This window comes from Aethalodelphis obliquidens, unplaced genomic scaffold, assembly GCF_003676395.1.
Source record: "Aethalodelphis obliquidens isolate GAN/ISIS:26980383/991018 unplaced genomic scaffold, ASM367639v1 scaffold2, whole genome shotgun sequence".
Lineage (NCBI taxonomy): Eukaryota > Metazoa > Chordata > Mammalia > Artiodactyla > Delphinidae > Aethalodelphis > Aethalodelphis obliquidens.
The window spans coordinates 69,912,773-69,924,022 of NW_020837946.1; the positions used below are offsets into that span (position 1 = coordinate 69,912,773).

The 11,250-nt window shown below is 35.4% G+C and overlaps 1 long non-coding RNA gene across 1 annotated transcript; it reads right to left on the reverse strand.

Moving 5' to 3' along the window:
* Positions 1-623: 623 nt before the first annotated feature.
* Positions 624-10,922, reverse strand: LOC113624953 (uncharacterized). Its single transcript, XR_003434518.1, has 3 exons — positions 10,878-10,922; positions 4,878-4,950; positions 624-1,328 (listed from the first exon to the last, which is right to left on the reverse strand). It is a non-coding gene; the product is annotated as an uncharacterized LOC113624953 (long non-coding RNA).
* Between the last annotated feature and the right edge of the window lie 328 nt (positions 10,923-11,250).

Genomic DNA, 11,250 nt, shown 5'->3' on the forward strand with positions numbered 1-11,250 from the left:
AATTTAAAAAAAAATAATAAAAACATAGCTCAAAGACGATAATAGGTAGTTGAATGCAATTTTACCAGAGGGCAGTTTTGTGGGTTTTTAAAATATCTGAATATAAAATTAAGAAACAGACATCTGAGATATTTTAGATGTAGAAGTTAGTAGGTTTTTGTACTCCTCAATATCTAGTCAGTCAAGACGTGAATGAAGCAAAAAAAACAACCTTGTATTTGTGAAGACAAGCATTATTGAGGCTATTATAAAATTTCTGGTGAACTTTAAATCTCATGATGAAATTTTAGCATTAGTGAGTGAGTGGTAAGGTAAATTAAGTGAACAGGTAAATATTTATGTAAATATAACATGACACAGCCATTACCCTAACACAACAAGAATCCAGTGTATAGTAGAAGTATCTTTAGTTTTCTCATGTTAAAAAAATTGTGACCTGGTTCTATATCATAATATTAGTCTAGGGCTTCCCTGGTGGCACAGTGGTTGAGAGTCCGCCTGCCGATGCAGGGGATGCGGGTTCGTGCCCCGGTTTGGGAGGATCCCACATGCCGCGGAGCGGCTGGGCCCGTGGGCCATTTTCGCTGAGCCTGCGCGTCCGGAGCTTGTGCTCCGCGGCGGGAGAGGCCACAGCGGTGGGAGACCCACATACCGCAAAAACAAACAAAAAAAAAACCAAAAACATAATATTAGTCTAATGACACTTCAGTGACCCTAACATAATAACAGACAACCAGGTACCACCACCCCCCAAATTATGTGACATTACCAAGCACTAGACACTTGAAACATAAAGAGTAGTGAGTGTGATATAAATAAATTTAAATATAACTATTTTTTAGTATGTATTATATTTCTAGCACTGTGCTAGGCCTGATCATATAGGTTATTTCATTTAATCCTCAATTGTATATATCTTCTACAGATGAAGAAATTGTAATTTATTCCTGACTTCTTAGTTTTCCTGCTCTCAATTATATATGCTCCAGTGGAAGTAAGCATTACCATCACTAGAATTATTAATGCTAAGGCTGTGTAAGCACTTGAAGAGATTAAGGTATCAAATGGGTCCTTGAACTGGATGAATTTGAAATTCATCCAACCCTAAGATTCTATACATTTATGTAACACTGCTCTGTTTTAGCCTTAAAAACCATACAGCAGGGCAAAAAAACAGCAGGATAGTACAAATACGAAGAATCAACCATGTTCTGATGTTCATAGATAGGCCATATTCATGGCAATCTGTCCAGGAGAGTTTGGAGTTGATTATGCATGCAAAATTAATCGTTTGTCCTTAATCGTCCACATCATAGTAAAACAATCACCTAATACATAAAACATGAGAAAGAATTGGTTAGAAAGGACTCCCCCCACCCCAATTTTCTAAGCAGTCAGCTTTATACTCTCACCTACAGAATGAGCAGAGGTTAGAACATTCTAATTCTATTTCTCTGTAGGACACCAAAAATAGAAGCAGTTTGCATTGAAATAGTACTGTGACTAAGCCTAGCCTCACTGTTGCATGTTTCTAATTGCATGCACTTCAAGGTTTGAATTTTTTTAGAAATCTATTAAAAGTTAGGAAAGTAGGCCCTACAGTATGACTTATAGTTTACTTTTAAATATTTCAACTACTTAAAATTCATTAGTATTTAAGGCAGTGTTATTTTTCACTTCTTTTAACTTCATTCCTTTTCATTTTTATAAATAGTCATACAGATAAGTTATATGCTTATGTGCATGGGCTTTAAAAAAATAACCTGGAGGGCTTCGCTGGTGGCGCAGTGGTTGAGAGCCCGCCTGCTGATGCAGGGGACACGGGTTCATGCCCCGGTCCAGGAAGATCCCACATGCTGCGCAGCGGCTGGGCCCGTGAGCCATGGCCGCTGAGCCTGCGGGTCCGGAGCCTGTGCTCTACAACGGGAGAGGCCACAACAGTGAGAGGCCCGCGTACCGCACACAAAAAATAAATAAATAAAATAAAATAACCTGGAAAAAAAAGACGGCCAGTCGTAAAAAATATAGAATAGGGACTAAAGAATATTTGATAAACTTTGTCTTACTTTAATATCAACTTTTGGCTATTTTACATGATAATTTGTGTTTGAATAAACTCCAATGGCAAAGAATTCTTAAGTGTTTGCTACAATGAATGGGAACTAAAAGTTTGGTTTTCCTGCTTTCATATGTCTTTTCCGCAGTAAAATTGCTTTTTTATTGGGCAAGTAGGTTCTTAGAGTCAGTTCCTAATTTCTCATTAGAGTCAATTTTAACCTCTACTTTTTTATTGTGGTAAAATACACAATATAAAATTCACCATTTTAGCCATTTTTAAGTGTAGAGTTCAGTAGCATTAAGTACATTCACGTTGTTGAACAGTCATGACCACCATCCATCTTCAACCCTCCATCCTGTTTTTTTTTTAACCCTTATTGCTACAGATACAGAATTGGACCATTGCTGCAGCTTTTCTGACCCCCATTTTCCCTTCCTTAGCTGGCTTCCACAAGATAAATTTGCCAAAGGCCTTCTAACCTAAAGGCTGCGTTTGTTTGTATTTACTATCAACAGATACTAGTAGCATGAGGTAGCTAAGGAAAGCGATCGCATTAGCAAGTAGATGGGCCAACACAAATTATGAGGAGTCATAAGAATGTTTACAGGCTCAAAGACGTTTTGAACTTTCTGTAAAATTACAATCGTATATTTGAAAAAAAGAATTAAAAAAAAAACTATAAAACTAAAAGCTCAAGTTTAAAGCTATGAAATCCTGTAGCACAGACTTTTCCCTCCAGAATATGAAATACAGCTCACAAGATATGAAATTATATGATATTGGGGATAAAATCTGTGAAAATGTCAATGCTTTGTACATTAATTATTTGTATATCTGAACATATTACCATAGATATTGAACCTCCAAAATAGCTTCATACAGCTGTTCTCAAAACATATGTGTAAGATAAGGCCAAACTCACTCTTCCAGTATATCTATTCATTCCATAATTTAGTTTTCAATTGAGCCTGAACATATATCAGGTGAAAATAAGATGATCCAGATCTGTCAGTATTGGTGTATATGGTTCATTTGTTATAATTTGTGGAATGCTTGCAAGCGCTCTTGGTGAGCATTCTCACATGGAGAGAGATAAGAAAGAGACAAGATGGCAAAGGTCAGTCAAGTTGTGCAGTTTCGTGAAGTGATCAAATACAATAAGTTTTAAACAAACAAGGCAAATTGTTGGCTTATTCAAAGGCAAGGTGCTATAGTACAGTATTTGAGTGCAAATTATTTGATATCTTAAAAGCTATTTCTTATTATTTCTTTTCAGTCTAAAGTGACTGACAACACTTCTGAAATCACTTGCTTCCATTTGAGTGGCATTTCATTAAAAATCCCAAGCTAGGATCCCTCTTATTCTTTTATTAAGTATTGCAGTCTGCATCAAAACTGTCTACAACCATGAGTCGTTTGTGTTTACGTCTTTGCATTAACTGCCTTTCGATTATATTGAGAAAATCACTTTTGTTTTTCAATTACTTATTAGATTCCAAAAGAAACAGTTGTCAGAAATAAGTTTACAGTGGCGAATGCTGCATCGATAGGTGTAAAATCAGATTCTGTAATTTTTATTTAAGAAAAGGGACCTGCCACACTATCCACTGTTCCTTTGCTTACCGATTTTTGGTAGTGATGGTATACCTAATTCCAAAGAGAAAGTTTTGTTTTTTAAAAAACAAGGTAGTGTACTTTACCAAGCATATCATGAGCTACCTTGACATTTTTCAGGAAATGAGTTTTTTTCAGCCTTCCTTCTTTATATGTCTTAATTTTCTCTCTGAAATGATACGACCATCTCTTCATCCCACAAGTAAATCTATTTCAGAATCCAAGTGCACAGCAGAGAGCCAATGATTGAACATATTTAGTGTAAAAATGGAGAAATGACAAAGACTGCAGAGAAAACTAAAGGTCCACCAATGCAAGTAGATGTTATGCTAAAATAAAGTTTATAATTTTGGGTTTTTTTCTACCCTTTACATTTCTCTTAAGGTCAACTTCTGCACTTCAAAATCAATGACTAAAGTAGCATAAGCAAGAACAGTAGGTAGATATGTTGTCTGATAGGGTTATGTTGATGCCAATCCTCATTTGAGGTAAAAGAACCACTGCTGATTTGCACATATGAAAACAAGGCCACAGAAGACATTTAGGTTCTTGCTTAAACCCATCAAACCTTGCCATGAAATTGCCACGTGGAAGATTTTGATGCAAATAATGACTACAGAAGTATAGTGCTTGCAAATACTCAGAAGCTAATTTAAAATTACGAAAGGCAAAGAATGAAGGGCCTGGCTTTGAAAACAGAACTGTTGCGTTGAAGTGTAGCCAACTAGGCAAAAACAAATGGTTGCTGGAGACCCCGTCAAGTGGATAAGTTATTTTGGGTGTACCTGAGGAGTGACAAAGATGAGAGAAGCCATTTCAGAGCAGTTCTGCTTTCTGCCTCTTTTGTTCTTGCCAGGGTGCCCATTTTTAAAGTATTCAAACAAAGAACCACAAACCGCCAGTCACACCATAATACCAGCTTGTGTTTACATTTTCAGCTCTCCGGATCGTGATCCTATTCAGTGCACACAGAGCGAGTTCTCGTGTACACGCGCCCGTCCGCCATCAGGAGGAATGAAACTGTAAACACAAGCTGGTATTTTGGTGTGATCACGCTAATATGGCGGCTTGCGAGGTCAAGGGGTGGAAGGTGAATTATGGATCCAGAATTTCCTTGCTTTTGTCAGTTTAAGTCAGGCTGCTTACGTAGTAGCTGCTTTTCCAACTTGAATAACTCGGCTCTTTTAAAGAAATGAAGACCTACCTTAAATAATTAGAGGGACTGCACTGGAGAACTGTCTTCCCAGGAAAGTAGTGGAAGTCCCATTCCTCAGAACCTATAAAATTAGACCATGAAAGGCGTGTAACAGTCTAGTTCAGAAAGTAACCGTGTGTTGGTCACGGCAAAAAGTGTTGGGTAAAATAATCCAATGCCTCCTAGAGAATGGCCTTGAGGACACAGGGAGGGGGAAGGGTAAGCTGGGATGAAGTGAGAGAGTGGCATGGACATACATACACTACCAAATGTAAAATAGGTAGCTAGTGGGAAGCAACCGCATAGCACAGGGAGATCAGCTCGGTGCTCTGTGACCACCTAGAGGGGTGGGATAGGGAGGGTGGGAGGGAGATGCAAGAGGGAGAGGATATGGGGATATATGTATACGTATAGCTGATTCACTTTGTTATAAAGCAGAAACTAACACAACATTGTGAAGCAATTATACTCCAATAAAGATGTTTAAAAAAAATAATCCAATGCCTCTGCAGGACTTCATATCTCAAAAGAAAACCATTTAGGTGGCTTGTTTTACTGTGAGAAGTTCACTTAACCAAGAAAATTGGGGAGAAAAAAGTTGTTTAATTGTTCAGTCAGTGTACCCTATAGAGAAATGGACCAAGTTTGAGATGTAACTCAGCATACTTTTCCCACCTTATTCTTGAACAAAAATTTATTTTTGCCTTTCAGTTACAGGTAGATAATATATCCTTAACCAAAGTTATGCTAGATGGGATCTTCAAGATTATTTGGACTTTGAAGTACTACAGAAGTATCATCAGTACAAAAAATATCAGAAGGGTTTCCCAACTCACCCCAACAAGGACAAGGAAAAAAGATCATTAAGACCAGATTTGTTGGAGCTCAATTCCTATAGAAACATATGCTAGCTAATAAATAAAATTATTTTTATAGTCTCATTAATTTCTTCATACAGGTACAGGGAAATATAATCCTTTCAGTCTGTTACTTTTTTTTAAAGTATAAAATTACTAAAATCATCAATGTTAGAAAGATGAATGGTGGTTTCAATACATGGGATGCATTTATCTTGCTCTTGGCTCTTTTGAGTGAAGGTTACATGAGGACTGGTTATATTTTTAGTAAAACAATTTAAAATTTCCATTCCAGCTGACAACAGACATTTCTTTCAATGTGTATTATTTAGATTTGTGTGAAAAACAGTCCTAAAGTATAATTCAGTTATCAAACTGTGTTTGTCTGTTGTCTATGTCTGTTGTGCATGTTTGTTGTTCTGTGTACAGAAATGGAAAACAGAAAGAAAATTTTCTTCTTTATATGTGAAGTTATTTCCAGTTCATTAGAAACAAAACTTTGAAAAAAAGCTCAAAGAAGGGAGATTTTTCATTTTAAGGTGAACAGGCCAATAATAATAATTGTATATAATAATAATTTTCTATACATTCAATATATATTTTTTAGTTGTTCCATAAGGAACAATCATTCCTGTGACAACACTGCAATTTCTAGAAGTAAAAAGTTCAGGTAGTCCTTTGGTCCATTATAACCTTAGAACTTTCCATAAGCATGAAATTATCAGCCAACCGTACGTTGAGATATGTGGAGTTCCCTTCTCTTAAAACCCATTTCTGATTAATGCATAACAATTGACCACTTCCTCCTTTCATGTGCATGTGTTCATATGTAATAGTATTTGTAATGGATGTATATAAATAGCTATATAAGAAGCAAACCTATAAAAATAAATAAATAATAGAATAAATAATCCATACTAGCCTATTTTAAGTAAATTCATTTTGGGCTTATCTTGTCTCTCCTGTTACACCATCAACTGTTTCAAAATCTGAACTACCTTTAAATGAAAGTTATAGTTCCCACAGTATCACTTATTCTGCTGGCCTTGGTCAGTAATGATTAAAAATGGAGGTGGAGGGAGGTAAGAAAATAGAATGTAAGAGAGGCCAATGTCCTGAAGGACTGTAAAGACCTCAGTAGGATTTTCCATATTTTTAGAAATCACTAACATATCTCTTATTACCTGGTCTACAACAACGTCTTCAGTTTTCCACTGATTGTAGACAACTGGTTTTTTTTTTGGCCGTGCCTCACGGCAAGTGGGAACACCAGACAGAGAAGTCCCGACATACAACTCTTTTAGGAGGAGAGGAGAGAGAAGTAGATTTAAAGAATAAAGAAAATAAGGGGCTTCCCTGGTGGCGCCGTGGTTGAGAGTCCGCCTGCTGATGCTTTGTATCCCGGTCCGGGAAGATCCCACATGCCGCGGAGTGGCTGGGCCCGTGAGCCATGGCCGCTGAGCCTGCGCGTTCGGAGCCTGCGCGTCCGGAGCCTGTGCTCCGCAACGGGAGAGGCTACAGCAGTGAGAGACCCACATACCGCAAAAAAAAAAGAAAATAATATGAATGATGAAAAACAAGCAAAAAGCCACACTATTTCTTGCTGCATTTTCCTGCTTTAAGGGTTTTTACCTGCCTCTTTCTTCCTTGGAGTGTTTTAATAGAAAAATGTATGAAAGTAGCTTATTTTCTACTTATTTAGTTAAAATTCTTATCTTCTTGATAAAGTGGGTGGCTATTTCTTAATTTGAATAGTTAGAGCAGAAGAGGGTAGCCATCATTAGATTTTGTATCATCTTACTACCTTAATGCCTTTTAATTTGAAAAACAGTGATAAGTTTTATGAAATGATTATTTGGCTAGTGGTTCTTCTACTGACTAGATCAGATTCTGTAGAAGCTAAGGGGACAGGTGATGCCTAAATTTGCTTCTTAATAATGTTAGAAGTCAGCTCAAAAGATCATTGAATGAGACAACCTCAGGCCTCAATCATGAAAAAATTTTCATCTTTTCAAGACAGAAATCTGTTCAGATTAAGTTAGGCTTCAGCAAAAATAATGAATGACTTGGTTTAGATATTAGAAGTTTTAAAAAGTGGAGATCAAAGCCTGTAGCTGAAATCTAAGTGAGAGTTTACATAGAGCAAGCATAAGTTTAAGCATTTATAACGTTTAAAAAGTTTACCTTCTTTCTAAGGCAATTTCTCATATGTGAGAATTTCTCTTCCTTATTCATTATTTAAAATATTTCTCATATGATAATATAGAAATAGGAAAATAATTTTATAACAAAACATTAGATTGTATACAAGTATATGTAAAAGTAGAGAATAAGAAATGACAAGAGATAAGTAATGCTTTTGTATTTGAATTACAAAGGCATGGACAAGACTTAGTCTCAGCAATAAATACCATGTGTGAGGCAAATAAATAGGAAATAATATATCACAATGGAATATACATTAATAAATATTAATACCTAGTGGGATTAAAGCAAAGTAAGATAGACTTAAAGAAAAATATTAATCTACTCAGATATTAATCAATATAAGACAATCAGATAAAATCCTAACATGGGATGTATCTACTCATTCAAAGAACTATTCTATCTTTAAGTCTTGGTAGAAATGACCAGCTGCATCTCCCTAGAAGTTTACCAGGAAGGACCAACACTCTAGGTTCACGGTAGTCTCAACACCACATGTATGAATAGTATCCATTGGATTAAATAGAAATTTGTTACTTTGCCTCTAAACAAAGAGGGGAACATAATCTGTACAAGGCATTTTCTAGGCATATCTTGATTTATTTCCCTTTTTTATTTTTAAGAGATTGTTCTTTGTTTACTGTTTGTAGCCTTGTAATGGGTGGGATGTGTGAAGAGAGGAATGGCAGAAAAGACAGAGCTGTAGAGAATAATTATAAATACATCATACTTTAACCATTGTTTAAGAAGGAAAAGTTTCTTTGTATAAAAGAGTATTGTTTAAAAAATCACAGGTTTTATTTAATTATTGAATATACAAGTGCATGCTCATTGTTAAAATTTAAAACAATATACCAATACATTAGAGTAAAAAGTGAAAGCACTTCTCAGCACCTTTAAAACTTACCATTTTATTATCACTATACCTCCCTATCCCAGAGGGAAATAAGATTAAAAGTGTGGTGTCTATCATTTCAGAACATATTCTTATGTATTTGCATCACATAAATTGTTTGGAGAGTTTTACTTGTTTGGTTTTTTAACTCTCAACAATACATCTTGTAGATTTTTCCATGTACTTATATATAGATGTACCTCCTTCTTTTAAAACTGCTGCATAGTTTTCCAAAGTAAAGATGTACCCCAATTTATTTAACCCTGCCAATGATGAACTTTCAGTTTCTTTCAAGTATTTTCTATTGAAAACAATGATTCAGTGAGTAGCCTTGTATACCTATCTTTGTGGGTATGCTTGAGTATTTTATAAGATAGATTCACAGAACTGGAAATGCTGGATCAAATGCATGTGTATTAAATTTTGATAAACACTGCCAATTGTTGACCATAATGAATGAAAATGCCAGCTAAACACTTTTAAATGCTAGCTTTAAAAACAACAAAGTTGTGTAGACGGTCAAAGAACCAAAGGGCCAGTTTTGACTATTATATTACATCGTTAGTTCATCCAAGCAACAAATATGTATTGAGTGCTGCCATACCTCAGGTACAGGCTAGTGGCGGGACAGTAAGTTACAAGGCAGAATAAACATTATCTTCACCCTTAAGATCACAGTCAGTTCTGACAGTGGAGTCCTATGACGCAATTTTCCCTTTGTCTTACAAAAAAGGAATGAATGTTTGAATAAAATAGAAAATAATATAAAACTAAATTGATTTTTAAAATTGAAGTAGGCATCCTACATTATTTCCAACTTATGCATATACATATGCATTGTCAATTCTATGACCAAGAGAGAAAGGCTATCACTTTTGAACATACTGTCCTCCAAATGGGTTGATCTGTCTATATCGAATGCAGAGAAAACTTTAAGGGATATTCAAAACTAACACAGACATCAACACACTTTGACAGCCTATTAGTTATGCAAATATGAAGTTATCAATAGTTGGAAAAATGCAGTGAAAAAAACATGGAACCCACTGGAAGGCTTTCAAGCTTGTTTAATCAGACAGAGATGAGTAAAGTGGTAAAACATGAAAGCAGGCCTTCACTTGGGCCAGAATAAAATCATGGCAAATAATATCAGTAGTTTGGAAAGAATATTTTTTAAAAATTGAGCAAGATTAACTGACCCATTTATAATATGCAAATACACTGCTTTCCTACACAAAGGTTGCACCACTGAGCTGAGACCTGGGAATAAACTAGTATGCTTTCCACGTACATATACACTTTTCTCAGAATCATTGGCATATGATTAAATGAAAACAAAACAACTTTACTTCATTCTTGCTTTCTACCAAAACACATTTCTTATGATTGGATCTAAATTAATTGACAGGTTTGTGTTATATTTTTGAAAAATGACATTTATTCTTCCTTAAAAATTCTCAACTCATATATATATCACACACACACACACAAGAAACAGTCAGTGCCTCGTAAGACTAAAAGCAAAGGATGTTTCATCTCCTCCCAATCGCCTTTTTACTGGGAATTTCTTCGGTTTTATATTACATACCCCTTTTTAAATGCTTTGAAGATGCCCCCTTTCAAACTTCAGTATTTCAGGACTAGCAAATAACATTTAAGAGGGCATTTTATTTTCAAAACTTGGGTCTTTGGAGGACAACTTTGAATATATGGCTCTAAGCCTCAAAGTGATGCTTAAAAGTACATTTAAAACCCTGTATTTCTATGTTATAATCAAGAACGAATGGGTATAGTTTTAGCAGCATTTTATTGGATGCTTGTGTATAATAGCCCAAAATGATCCACATAGCATAACTGATGTATTTCTAATATATTCATTGCTATTTATTAAGAGGAAATAAGAGTAAATTAGACAACTGTGCTATTTTGTTTTATGTTCAAAATGTACATAAATGTGTCAGTTTATTGCTATGATGAAACCATATAATAAATATTTGTGTTAATTCATTAATCAATAATACAGATTAAAGTGTTAGGCAACTTGGGACTTACCTGGTGGCCCAGTGGTTGAGACTCCGCGCTTCCAGTGCAGGGGGTTCAGGTTCGATTCCTAGACGGGGAACTAAGATCCCACATGCCATGTGGTGTGGCCAAAAAAAAAAACTGAAAACAACAACCTCTCAAATGACGTCTTGCTTTAAAAAAAAAATCTTTCTCTTTAAAACAAAAAGAAGTGTTAGGCAACTTGAGATAAATTCATAGGCTCACACTGTCAGAAGAGTTCATTTGGTTTGTCACTGATCTTCAAATGACAGTTTTAACCAGATTGATAATTGCTTATTCTCTTACTTATAAAATAGAATACTTGTCTTTCCAGAAATAGAAAATTTTAAATCTTTCTTGGTATTTATCTGTAGTGTTTCCT